This window comes from Bos indicus, chromosome X, assembly GCF_029378745.1.
Source record: "Bos indicus isolate NIAB-ARS_2022 breed Sahiwal x Tharparkar chromosome X, NIAB-ARS_B.indTharparkar_mat_pri_1.0, whole genome shotgun sequence".
In the NCBI taxonomy this organism is placed as follows: Eukaryota; Metazoa; Chordata; class Mammalia; order Artiodactyla; family Bovidae; genus Bos; species Bos indicus.
Genome location: NC_091789.1, coordinates 77,900,636 through 77,915,325, shown reverse-complemented (window position 1 = coordinate 77,915,325; position 14,690 = coordinate 77,900,636). Strand labels below are relative to the sequence as shown.

The 14,690-nt window shown below is 35.3% G+C and overlaps 1 protein-coding gene across 2 annotated transcripts in view; it reads left to right on the top strand.

Annotated features, from left to right (window-relative positions):
• The window catches only part of TENT5D (terminal nucleotidyltransferase 5D), a 287,933-nt gene that overhangs the window by 214,622 nt on the left and 58,621 nt on the right, over positions 1 to 14,690 (top strand). For both annotated transcript variants that reach the window (XM_070783895.1, XM_070783897.1), the window contains exon 2: positions 6,827 to 6,897. The gene's annotated coding sequence lies outside the window, so the exon portion shown is untranslated. The remainder of the gene's footprint in view (positions 1 to 6,826; positions 6,898 to 14,690) is intronic.

The window sequence follows — 14,690 nt, the reverse complement described above, 5'->3', positions numbered from 1 at the left end:
CCACAGGTATACCTGCGTTCCCCATCCTGAACCCTCCTCCCTCCTCCCTCCTCTACCCTCCCTCTGGTCATTTTAATAATAACAATTCTTCCAATCATGAACACAGGATATCTTTCCATTTCTTTGTATCATCTTCAATTTCTTTCAGTGTTTTATAGTTTTTAGAGTGTAGGTCTCTCATCTTCTTGGTTAAGTTTATTCCTAGGTATATATATATATATATATATTTTTTTTTTCCTAATGCAATTTTAGATGGGGTTCTTTTCTTGCTTTCTCTTTCTGATAGTTCATTATTATTGTACATAAAAGCAATGGATTTCTGTGTAAAAATCATGTATCCTGCAACTTTACTGAATGCATTTATTAGTTCTAGTATATTTTTAGAGACTTCAGTTTTTCTATGTATAATATTATGTCATCTGCAAAAAGTGACAGTTTTACTTATTTCCTTCCATTTTGGATGTCCTTTATTTATTTTTCTTTTCTGATTGCTATAACTAGGACTTCCAGTACTATGTTAAATATATATGTTGAGAGTGGACATCCTTGTCTTATTCCTGATTTTAGAGGAAAACCTAAGAAGCTCATTTTAAATAAACCTTTTCCTTATCTCTCTTATTTTAGCATGTAGGAGCTATTTGAACAAACCCTTAAAAGAAGAAAAAGCAAAAAATAAGAGACTTTTATCATAAAAACAGATGAATGCAAGGCAAAAAGCAAACAAACAAAATACCTGCTCTTTTAACAACAACAACAACTCTCCTCTACTCATGTACCCTATTTTACTGGCCACAGAACCTATACACTTAGCTCCAGATACTGCTAATTTAGTATTACTTTCCTACTACTCTTCATCCCACATCAATTTTGGAATCTCAAGTCAAAATTCTAGCAAAATCTTTCACTGGTTTTAGAACTTTCAGTCAGTTCAGTTGCTCAGTCGTCTCCAACTCTTTGTGACCCCTTGGACTGCAGCACGCCAGGTCCCCCCTGTCTATCACCAACTCCTGGAGCTTGCTCAAGCTTGTGTCCATCAAGTCGATGATGCCATCCAACCATCTCAACCTCTGTTATCCCCTTCTCCTACTACTCAGTTTTTCCCAGCATCAGGGTCTTTTCCAATGAGTCAGTTTTTCACATCAGGTGGCCGAAGTATTGGAGTTTCAGCTTCACTATCAGTCCTTCCAATGAATATTCAAGACTGATTTCCTTTAAGATGGACTGGTTGGCTCTCCTTGCAGTCCAAGGGACTCTCAAGAATCTTCTCCAACACCGCAGTTCAAAAGCATCAATTTGTCAGCTTTCTTTATGGTTCAACTCTCACATCCATACGTGACTACTGGAAAAACCATAGCTTTGACTAGACACACCTTTGTTGGCAAAGTAATATCTCTGCTTTTTAATATGCTGTCTAGGTTTGTCATAGCTTTTCTTCCAAAGGTCAAACATTTTTAAATTTCATGGCTACAGTCATGATCTTCAGTGATTTTGGAGCCCCCCAAAAATAAAGTCTGTCACTGTTTCCATTGTTTCCCCATCTATTTGCCATGAAGTGTTGGGACTGGATGCCATGATCTTAGTTTTTTGAACGTTGAGTTTGAATGTAAAGTTTAGAACTGTAGTGAATGGTTAAAGCTGAGTTAGCATGCTTTGTAACATCCTCTATATTTTAATACATATATTATTTGATTTTTAAATACTGTTTTCTTCAAATTCAGCTATAATTGTGGTACACATTTCTTACCTCTAAATCAAAGTTTCTCAACCAGCATTGTAGACATTTTGGGCTGCGCAGTTATTTGAATTGGGCACTGTTCTATATGTTATAGGATGTTTAGTGGTATCCTTGACCTCTGTACTCTAGATACCTGTAAATCCCCTGCAACTTGTGATAACCAAAAATATCTCCAGAGATTGCTAAATATCCTATAGAGGCTAAGATCACCTCCAGTTATAAACTACCACTGTAGCTCTAGAATTATCTAACACTACTTTTATATTAAACTGATAAACACACAACAGTAGCAACAAAAATAAGCTTACTCTTTTTCAGGAACAACCATAGTAAGATAAAAACAACAATATCTCTTAAGTTTTGAACCATTTTATTCTTAATATAATTAGTAAAATTAATGCCCAGTCAAGGATTTTTTTTAATTTTATTTTATTTTTAAACTTTACCAATTGTATTAGTTTTGCCAAATATCAAAATGAAGGATTTTTAAATTACTGCAACATTTTCACTTTGTAGGCAGTGGAAAGAGCAAGGCATTTGGAATCATTCAGAGCTAGGTTCAACTTTCTGATTCTTACACTGAATGGCTGCTCTTCTTGGACAAGTTATTTAACATCTTTACATGTCAATTTCCTCATTTGCAAAAACAGATAATAGCATTGATTTCCTAAGTTTATTGTGAGATTATCTTGAAAGTTATAAGAGTTAAAATAGAGGCACTCAGACAGTCAGACATAGTAGTTAAGTAATGTCTTCTCTAGCCGAAAAAATATACCCCCCCAAAAAACCCCAAAGACAAAAATGAAAACAACACAAACAAAAAATACCTCAACAAAGAGGTAAATATCATCTAGAAAAGTACTTGAAACAAAAGAGAAAACTACAGTGTTGAGGTAAAAACATGTCCTTGGTACTTGGAAAAATTGGGGCATTTATGATAACCACTCCTTGAGAAAGAAAGAATGTCAAAAGAGAGGCTAGAGGAGACAGTTACAAATACCAGAGGGACTTTTATAAGAATATACTGTTTAATATTCTTCTGCATAGAAAGAATGGGTAAATGTTGATTTAATCAGTTTATAAAATCAAGGAGCGTATAGATAGAGTAGGGCTTCCAAGGTGGTGCTGTGCTGTGCTTAGTCGCTCAGTTCTGTGACTCTTTGTGACCCCATGGGCTATAGCCCACCAGGCTCCTCTCCATGGGGATTCTCCAGGGTCAAGAATACTGAAGTAGGTTGCCATGCCCTCCTCCAGGGGAATCGTCTCAACCCAGGGGTTGAACTGAGGTCTTCCACATTGCAGGTGGATTCTTTACCATCTGAGCCACCAGGGAAGCCCAAGAATACTGGAATGGGTAGCCTATCTCTTCTCCAGGGAATCTTCCTAATCCAGGAATTGAACCAGAGTCTCCTGCATTGCAAGTGGATTCTTTACAAGCTGAGCTACCTGTTTGTAAAATCACAGAGTGTATAGGTAGAGTAGGGCTTCCCAGGTGGCACTAGTGGTAAAGAATCCACCTGCCAATGCAGGAGATACAAAAGATACAGGTTTTATCCCTGGGTTGGGAAGATCCCCTAGAGTAGAAAATGGCATCCTAATCCAGTATTCTTGCCTGACAAATTCCATAGACAGAGGAGCCTAGCAGGCTACATTCCATGGGACTATAGACATCTGGACATGTTTGAGCACGTGCATGTGCACATACACACACGTAGAGTAAATGTAAATTTGCTTCTAGAATCATTTTTTAATTATTTTTTTAATTGGAGAATAATTTACAGTATTGTGATAGTTTTGGCTATACATCAACATGAATCAGCCACAGATATTCGTGTCCCCCCATCCTAAAACCCTCCCTCCTCCCTCCCACACTATTCTTCTGGGTTGTCCCAGAGCATTGGATTTTGGATGCCCTGATTCATGGCATCAAACTTGCACTGGTCATCTGTTTTACATATGGTAATATACATGCTTCAATGCTATTTTCTCAAATCATCCCACCCTCACCTTCTCCTGGTTAGTCCAAATGCCTGTTCTTAACATTTATGTCTCCTTTGTTACCCTGCATGTATGATCATTGGTACTGTCTTTCTAAATTACATATATATATGCATTAATATACAGTATTTGTCTTTCTCTTTCTGACTTACTTCACTCTGTATAATAGGTTCCAGGTTCATCCACCTCATTAAAACTGATTCAAATGGGTTCCTTTTTATAGCTAAGTAATATTCCATTGTGCATATGTACCACAACTTCTTATCCCATTCATCTGCTGATGGAAAACTAGGTTGCTTCCATGTCCTAGCTGTTGTAAATAGTTCTGCAATGAACATTAGGGTACATGTGTCTGTTTCAATTCTGGTTTCTGCAGGGTGTATACCCAGCAGTAGGATTTCTGGGTCATATAGCAGTGTCAGAAGATACCTCATTGTGATTTTGATTTCCATTTATCTAATAATGAGTGATATTGAGTATCTTTTCATATGTTTATTAGACATCTGTATGTCTTCTTTGGAGAAATATCTGTTTAGGTCTTTTGATCATTTTGTGATTGGGCTGTTCATTTTTCTGATATTGAGCTTCATGAGCTGCTTGTTTATTTTGGAGATTAATTCTTTGTGATTTGTTTGCTATTATTTTTTCCCATTCTAAGGGCTTTATTTTCACATTGCTTATAGTTTCCTTCATTGCACAAAACTTTTAAGTTTAATTAGGTCCCATTTGTTTATTTTTGTCTTTATTTCCTTTACTCTGGGAGGTGGGTCATAGAGGATCTTGCTGTGACTTATGTCATAGAGTGTTCTGCCTATGTTTTCCTCTAAGAGTTTTATAGTTTCTCATCTTACATTTAGGTCTTTAATCCATTTTGAGTTTATTTTAGTGTGTGGTGTTAGAAAGTTATTCTAGTTTCATTCTCTTACATGTAGTTGACCAGTTTTCCCAGCACTTGTGGAGACTGTCATTTCTCCGTTGTATATTTTTGCTTCTTTTGTTGAAATAAATTGTTTATAGTTGCATGGATTTATCTCTGGGCTTTCTACTTTGTTTCATTGATCTATGTTTCTGCATTTGTGCCACTACCATACTGTCTTGATGACTTTATCTTTGTGATATAGTCTGAAGTCAAAAAGATTAATTACTCCAGTTCCATTCTTCTTTATCAAGATTGATTTGGCTACTCAGGTCTTTTGTGTTTCCACAGAAATTGTGAAATTATTTCTTCTAGTTCTGTGAAAAATACCATAAGTAGTTTGATAGGGATTGCATTGCATATAGACTACTTTGGGTAGTATTCTCATTTTCCCTATATTGATTATTCCAATACAAGAACATGGTGTATTTTTCCATCTATTTGTGTCATCTCTGATTTCTTTCATCAGTGTTTTATAGTTTTCTGTATACAGATCTTTTTTCTTTAGGTAAATTTGTTCCTAAATATTTTATTCTTTTTGTGGCAATGGTAAATGGGATTGTTTGCTTAATTTCTCTTTCTTATTTTTCTTTGTCAGTGTATATAAATGCAAGGGATTTATGTGTATTGATTTTATGTCTTGCAGTTTTACTATATTCATTGATTAGCTCTAGTAATTTTCCAGTGGCATCTTTAGGGTTTTCTATGTAGAGAATATAGAAGAAGTTGAGGTCTCCCTTGACCACACTAATCTTATTCTTTATACTCCCTCCTGAAAACAACTACTTTCATGAGGTACTGTGTCTACTTTTACATGCATAAATATACAGTCATGGGTAGTATACAATATTTTGTATGCATTCTTAATTTATATAAATATTGCACCTAGTATATGTCCAAGTTCTATTCTTTTTCCTCAGCTTTGTTTTTGAGACCTATCTGTGCTGATGTATGTACATTTGAATATATAATAACCCACCATATCAATATGCCACATTTTATTTATCTATTCCAATCGATGCACATTTATAAACTGCTTTCATTTTTTTTCAGTTATAGGCAGTGCTACTGTGACTCATTGTGTCTCACTGTACACGTTTGCAAGAGTTCTCTAAGGTCTATACTGGAATTGGAACTACTGGGACATTAGGGTAGAAATAGCTATTTTGAAATGAATAAGAGAAGTACCATTTTATATGTTAAAAGGTTTTGTATACTGAAAAAAATGAAGATTCAGAAAGGAATTAACTTTGAATGCATTTTATGGAAGAGCTAGCTTTTCTTTGGGAATTGGTGCCTTAGAAATCACACATGTCTGCTTATTTCAAGAACAGTACAGTGAAATAAGATTGCCTACTGTGTGCTCAGTATTATAAAACTGATGTTATCAGTAACAGATTACTGAGCTGGATGGACTCTGAATCTGATCCAGAATGGCCTTTATTATGTTTTATTCAATTAGAAGGAAAAATTATCTACCGAACAAGATCAATGTATCAGGCAAAAGTCCACAAAGACTAAATATATCAGGTTAATTGCATATTTGATTTGCATAGCTCTGGTGTAGAATGTTTGTCAGGCACTTCCATCCTCTCTGAACTTCACAATTTTAAATACTATTGTTAGTTGTAGCTGAGCTATACTAAAAATTAATATTTCCATGTATATGTTAATAACTCCTTCCTAAAATGGGGTATTGGGTAAGGCATGTGAAGATATATAGGAAAATATATATCACTTGATTCACAATAAAACTAGAATAAAAGAGGCAGCCAGTTTAAAAAAATTCTCATAAGAATATAAAGAAAAATAAGAATTTATGAAAAAAAGTCAAAGTATAAAAAGTCAATCCTATGGACACTCAAGACAGTAACTTGTTCAAATGGTATTAAAAAGACTTTTCATAGAACTTTTCATTGAGATAACCACTCTGACTACAATATGTCTCAAATTTTGTATTTGGTTAAAAAAGAAGAAAACCCAAACAAACAAAAAAAAAAACTCTTATTATTCCAGACTTTGCATATCTCATTTGCCTGAAAACAAAACAGTGACTTTCAATGGCAACCAAATTCATCTGACCAACTTCCAAGTCAGGTCCTATGCCAAAGCTTAATCAGAACTGGCAATTGTCTGGATTACAAAAAAATTAATTACTGTCTGTTTCTGTTTTTCAGATTTAATTCTTTGTGAAAAAGAGATCATCTGATATTTGACATCTATCTAACTGAAGTTTCACTAACTGAAGGTAAGATAGAAAGTTTAGAGAGATGCAAGTTTACAAATTAGAGGGAAAAAGAGCAGTTGTATAACTTGATAAATACTGTATATCAGTTTGGTATGAATTAAGCATTTCATTCTTTATTTTGTCCTTCAGATCACACATCATTTAAGATGCTTTTATGAACAGGGTAGAGGATCATCTTGAAAATTCCCTTTGATAATAATAATAAATAAAGTATGATTTTCATAAATAGTTGTTCAACTTTGGATAGAAGAAAGATTATAGATATACACTTGACAAGCATATGCTCCATTATATTGTTCTTTTGCATTTCTTTTTTTTTAAACTTATATTTCTCTATTAGTATCCCTTTCTCCTTTGTTATTAACTTTATCTATTTTTTTAAATTTTCATATTCATCCACAGTACAACTCTTTTGGATAATTCAAAAATTATGCTTGACCAAGGAATCTCAAGCTCAACCTAGCTTTTTATACTTTAAACCTGAAGGAATTTACTGGAACTCGTAGGATGCAGTGCACTTAAAATGAAGTTTTAGTTCATAGTCTTATGCCAAGTGCATGAGTGTATAAGTGTCCTAGAAGCCTATCAATTTCTGAAAAGATGCCATTAAAATTTAATATCAAACATTCAAAGTGATGTGGGTTTTCCATTTGGTGCTAGTGATAAAGAACGTGCCTGCCATTGCAGAAGACAAAAGAAACACAGTTCAATCCCTATGTCGAGAAGACCCCCTGGAGGAGGACATGGCAACCTACACAAGTATTCTTGCCTGGAGAATCTCCATGGACAGAGGAGCCTGGCAGGCTATAGTCCATAGGGTCGCAAAGAGTAGGACACGACTGAAGTGACTTAGCACACATGCATTCAGAGTGATATAATCTCTCTGGTAATCACACTGGTAAACAAAGTTGGGTTACTACCTAATTTATTATTATTATTGTTTGTGTGTGTGCTTTTTTTTTTTTTTTTTTTTGTCACCAAGTTATGTGCAACTCTTTTGCAAACCCATGGATTGTAGCCTTCCAGGCTCTTCTGTCCATGGAATTTTCCAGACAAGAATACTGGAGTGGGTTGCCATTTCCTTCTCCAGGGAATCTTCCCAACCCAGGGATCAAACATGCATCTCTTGCATTAGGCAGATTCTTTACCACTGAACCACTTGGGAATACCTATGTGTGTATTAACTCTTCAATTAATTTATAATCTTCCTTAGAACCAGGTCATTTTATTCTTTATGTGACTTTGACCACTGGAACCAACTGATTTACTTGCACATAGTTGAAATTTATTTAGTACACTTTTAATGTTGATGAGGTTTTATTATTACTTTTCAAAATAGAATTGTTTTATTCAGAGAGCTATCTTCATATCCTGTTACATTTCTTTCATTGAAAGAAATATGCAAATGTTTGAGAAGTAAGTTATTTATAACAGATAATTGCTAAAAAGAAAAGAGAAACTCTTAGGCAATTTTCAATAGCCAAAAATGTCTGTTAAAATCATCTTTCTGCTTAAGTGAACAGTATATCTAAAGTTGAGAACTGCTTGTTTAATACAAATAGCAGATGCTTTATATCTTAACATATTAGTTACTTTTGATACCAGTCAGTAACTGAGCATGAATCAACTTCCCACAGAATTAGCAGTGGAGCAGTGGAAAATACTCTCTTAATGAACCTTGGATGTCTTTGGGCTGATAGTGATAAAACAACATAATTTTGGTACTAGCAAAGCTGATCATGATTTTATGAATGATATAATTATAACTTAACTGACTGATGATCCTGCAACTTTATAGTTATTGAGTTCAGTCACTCAGTTGTGTCCAATTCTTTGCAACCCCATGGGCTGCAGCACGCCAAGCCTCCCTGTCCATCACCAACTCCCAGAGTTCACCCAAACTCATGTCCATTGAGTCAGTGATGCCATCCAACCATCTCATCCTCTGTCACCCCCTTCTCCTCCCTCCTTCAATCTTTCCCAGCATTAGGGTTTTTTTCTTTTTCAAATGAATCAGCTCTTCACATCAGATGGCCAAAGTATTGGAGTTTTAGCTTCAACATCAGTCCTTCCAATGAATATTCAGGACTGATTTCCTTTAGGATGGACTGGTTGGATCTCCTTGCAGTCCAAGGGGCTCTCAAGAGTCTTATCCAACACCACAGTTCAAAAGCGTCAATTCTTCAGCACTCAGCTTTCTTTATAGTCCAACTCTCACATCCATACATGACTACTGCAAAAACCATATTCCATAAACCATATTCCAAATAAACCATATTCCAAAACCATTATAGTTATTAAATATCATATATTAAAGTGTCCTTCTGGTTACAGTTCCTTTCAAGAGAAATGTGTCCTCCCCAACCACAAAAAACAATATTCATTATGAGTAGCTAAAAAAGAAGACCCTGTCAAAATACCATGTAGTTACATGTTACAGCAAGGAAGCCAGCAAGTCCTATTTTATTATTATCTTAAACTATATATGAAGCAATGTACTGATATTTAATAGAAAGAAATGTGGTAAGAACTTTTAAATACTGTCCCTCTCTAAAATGGAATAGATGAAGAGCTGTCTTCCAGCTTGTAATCATAAGAAAAATTGAGATCACACACTTCACAGAGAACACACTGATTTTATCACAACCAATAGTTTTCTCCATGAAGCAGACTATGGTTTTAATTACTCTAGGAATTTTTTCTTTGTAGATAGGCTTACCCTATAAAGTCTTTATACTAATGACATAATAGGGAATATCTTTGCTGAATTTAATTAATCAATTAGTACACTTTGATGGATACCTTCTATTTCCCCACACTCTGGGTGAAAAAGAAATGTAAGACATGAATTATGTCCTCAGGGAAGTTACAACTCAGTTGTAGGAATCAAGCCAGCATATATTACATAATTAGATAGTATCAAATGTCAACTTCACAGCTCTGGCATAGAAGAGATTAATGTTGATTAGAATGATCAAGGCTTTATGCAAGACCTTATGCTTAAAGGATTAGGATACGCCAAGAGAAAAAGGAAAGTAATTCCAGAGTGGTAGAATGACAGTAATGAAAACAGAGAGGTAAGAATCAATACCTTTTCCACTCCAAGAGTATGCCTGTGTTGGTTTGGTCAGTAACTCCACCTTATATCCTAACTGGGAGACTATGAAACTCTAAGTTTTGTATAATATCTTAATAACATTTTCCCAGTTAATTCTGTTCTAAGTAGTAGAGATTAAAGATGGAAATCTTTAAAATATAGCTCAGAGCTGTATATTAAAATAGTTTTACACGTTTCAGAACCAGATGGGTGAGACTGAGAAATCCGTTGTCCCTTTCTTATCAGTTGATATTTATGGCATCATTACACTTGTATGCTTAGTCACTCAGTTATGTCTGACTATTTTCTACCCATTGGATTGTAACTCACCAAGCTCTTGTGCCCATGGGATTGCCCAGACAAGTATACTGGAATGGGTTGCTGTTTCTTTCTCGAGGGAATCTTCCCGACCCATGAATCAAACCCATGTCTCCTGCATTGGCAGGCAGAGTCTTTACTACTGAGCCACCAGAGAAGTCCATTTTACAGATAAGCAAACACAAACTGTTAGAGATTTTACTGTATTACCTATAGTTACATCAACATTTTTTTCACTTTTCAGTTAATATAACAGAAAACAATGATACCACAATAAGGTCCCATTATTACTAAAGAACTCAATGGCATAAAAATAATGAGATAGTTGACTAGATGTGAATAAAACTGAGGTTGTTAGTATTTAGAGATGGATTCTTTTTATCTATTCTCTTGAATAAATTTCAAATTAATACTATCTTATTAGATGGGATACCAACTACCACACAGTTTTAATAGAAGACTAAAGATGAACCCAATTTAGGCATTTGAAGCAAAAGAAATAACATTTGATTCAGGTATATTTGGAAAATATTTTGACAGTTTGAATCATTCATTTTAAAAATTGGTAGCCTTGGTTCCTGTTCAGACTGATAAACTATACAGATTTAAAGCAGAATTTTGGTGTAAACAAAATTAATTTTAGATTTGCTAAACTTCAACTAAAAAACTGGTTTTAGTAAATCATGATCTTTCCCCCTAAGTACAGAATAAAGTTCAACACAATTTCTTGGCCTTTGGAGGTTTAGGAGAATTGCAGATTGTTGGTTGTACATGATAATTGGAGAAGATGGTGTGTGACATTTGATAGTTTGTGATCAGAGAGGTTACAGAGCAGTAGCTCAACTTCTCTGAATGTTTGAGATAAAGGTATGTATATTAGAAGAACCATTGATAATACTACATATTGGAACATAATTGAACATTTTAATAGCTCCAAGTCAAGCAAAGTAGTTTTGTAGAGTATCCTTGTTATTGCTTACCTGTATATGTAGAATGTGCTGTGCTTAGTCACTCAGTCATGTCCCAACTCTTTGTGACCCCATGGACTGTAGCCCGCCAGGCTCCTCTGTCCATGGGGATTCTCCAGGCAGGAATACTGGAGTGGGTTGCCATGCCCTCCTCCAGGGGACCTTCCCAATCCAGAGATCAGACCCAGGTCTCCCACATTACAGGTGGATTCTTTATCATCTGAGCCACTAGGGAAGCCCAAGAATACTGGAGTGGGTAGCTTATCTCTTCTCCAGGGGAACTTCCCAACCTAGGAATCAAACCAGGATCTCCTGCATTGCAAGCAGATTCTTTACCAACTGAGCTACTTGGGAAGCCCATATGTAGAATAGAACTATATAAAGTTTAAGATGCTAAGGCTTTTAATGATCTAGTTCAACCCTTTCATTTTACAGAGGAGGAGACTGAGGTACAAAGTGGTGAGGTGATTACCAAGTCTCACACTCAATATTAGGGTCAATATTAAAATATAGATATCCTCCCTTCCAATCTAGTCCTTTTTGTTTGTTCTATAACATATTGCCTATATGATACAGTATGATTGAAAGGTTGTTGTTAAAGATGCTAACCTCAGTAAATCCTATCATTGTTCCTCTCATACACCAGAAAATTTCAGTATCAGTAATTCTGTTTTAATATTCCCTAGAGAAATTAATGCTTCCCTGGTGGGTCAGATGGAAAAAAAATCTGCCTATGATGCAGGAGATCCAAATTAGATCCCTGGGTTGGGAAGCTCCCCTGGAGAGGGAGATGTCTACTCACTCCCGTATTCTTGGATGGATAATTTCATAGGCACAGGAGCTGGGCAGGCTACAGTCCATCAAGTCTCAAAGAGTAGGACACGACTGAGTGACTAACATGCTTTTCAAAGAGAATAACATATAGCTAGCAACCACTGACCAAAGGCTTTCAGGAATCAAATCCTTTTTCCCCCTAGGAATAATGATTCATTACTTGCTAATTCAGTGTTTAGCAAATGAAACATAATTAATGCAAATAATGAGAATCAACTGTATGTATTCTTAACTGTATTTGTAGTGCTTTCAAATTCTGACAGGAAATGGGTCTTCTTTTCTGTATGGTTGTAAATTATTTCTTCCTGGCTGATTGATAACATATAGTTTCTCTGAATCTTTAGTACATCTGTTGAGTTATCTCTCCATTTTTTATTTTACATTCTCATTTAACAAATTTTTGATGATCACTTTATTCAGTATGTGTTTATTGTGGAATTAAATATAAATTGCCCCCAAATTTTTTAATTTACAATGTTATGTGACCATGTAAGTGAGCTGAGTTGTGTCAGATGTTTTTATTATTTCAGTGTCATATAATGTAAATACAACCTTTGAGCAAATGTCTAAAGCAGTAACAAAGCTCAGTCATATTTTTAAAGTAAGCATTCTAGTTCTCTTCTACTCTCTTCCTAGTAGAAGGCTTCCAGCATTCAAAGAGTTTTGTCTTGGCCTTCTTGATTCCCTCACATTTAACTCTCTTTTGACAGTTTTCTACATCTAACTAGCTCTTTGTCAACTGAGCCTATCCCTCCTAGAACCTCTACCTTAAAAGAAAAAAATAATAAAACAGCTCTTTTTGGTCTAGGAGCTCCTTATTTCTTTCATTCAATCAAGAAATTCCAACAGCATTTGTTAAGGGATTATGAAATAAAACATAAATCAGCCAAATGCCTTAGATTATCCTTAGATAATCCTTATTTGCAGTTAATAAGTCTCAGTGTCATCTTGTATTCATTGTCAGAAAAAAAGATAGCATTTCTAGATAAAGAAAATTATAAAAAGATAAACCTGAATGAAAATTTCAAACCTGTCTCAAGATGGATAACATATGGATAAACAAAACATATTGTTATGTGAACCAATCTAGTCATTCAGTGAGATTTTCATTTTGCTTAAGCTGTTATTTAGTAGAAGCCATGTAATTTTGATCAGGAATTTTAGAGGTGTTAAAGAGTACTAAACCATTGGTAATACAGAGGGAAACATGGGTCTTTAAGATTCTTGTTTAATTTTTTTTAATTTTATTGGAGTATAGTTGATTTGCAATTTTGTGTTAGTTTCAGGTGAATAGCATAGTGATTCAGTTATACATATGCGTATGTATTCATCCTTTTTCAGATTCTTTTCCCATATAGGTTTTCATAGAATATTGAGTAGAGTTCCTTGTGCTACAGAGTAGGTCCTTGTTGGTTATTAGACTTAAATTGAAGAAAGTGGGGAAAACCACCAGACCATTCAGGTATGACTTAAATCCCTTATGATGATACAGTGTAAGTGAGATAGATTTAAGGGACTAGATCTGATAGACAGAGTACCTAATGTCACGGAGGTTCATGACATTGTACAGGAGACAGGTATCAAGACAATCCCCAAAAAAAGAAATGCAGAAAAGCAAAATGGCTGTCTGATAGGCCTTACAGATAGCTGTGAAAAGAAGAGAAGTGAAAAGCAAAGGAGAAAAGGAAAGATATACCCATTTGAATGCAGAGTGCCAAAGAATAGCAAGGAGAGATAAGAAAGCCTTCCTCAGCAATCAATGCAAAGAAATAGAGGAAAACAATAGAATGGGAAAGACTAGATACCTCTTTAAGAAAATTAGAGATACCAAGGGAACATTTCATGCAAAGATAGGTTCAATAAAGGACAGAAATGGTATGGACCTAACAGAAGCAGAAGATATTAAGAAGAGGTGGCAAGAATACACAGAAGAACTGTACAAAAAAGATCTTCACGACCCAGATAATCATGATGGTGTGATTACTCACATTCACCTAGAGCCAGACATCTTGCAATGTGAAGTCAAGTTGGCCTTAGGAAACATCACTACAAAAAAAGCTAATGGAGGTGATGAAATTCCAGTGGAGCTATTTCAAATCCTAAAAGTTGATGCTGTGAAAGTGCTGCACTCAATATAACAGCAAATTTGGAAAACTCAGCAGTGGCCACAGGACTGGAAAAGGTCAGTTTTTATTCCAGTCCCAAAGACAGGCAATGCCAAAGAATGCTCTAACTACCACACAATTGCACTCATCTCACACGCTAGTAAAGTAATGCTTAAAATTCTCCAAGCCAGGCTTCAGCAATACGTGAACCATGAACTTCCAGATGTTCAAGCAGAGGAACCAGAGATCAAATTGCCAACATCTGCTGGATCATTTCAAAAGCAAGAGAGCTCCAGAAAAACATCTATTTCTGCTTTATTGACTATGCCAAAACCTTTGACTGTGTGGATCACAATAAACTGTGGAAAATTCTGAAGGAGATTGGAAAACCAGACCACCTGACCTGCCTCTTGAGAAACCCATGTGCAGGTCAGGAAGCAACAGTTAGAACTGGACACGGCACAACAGACT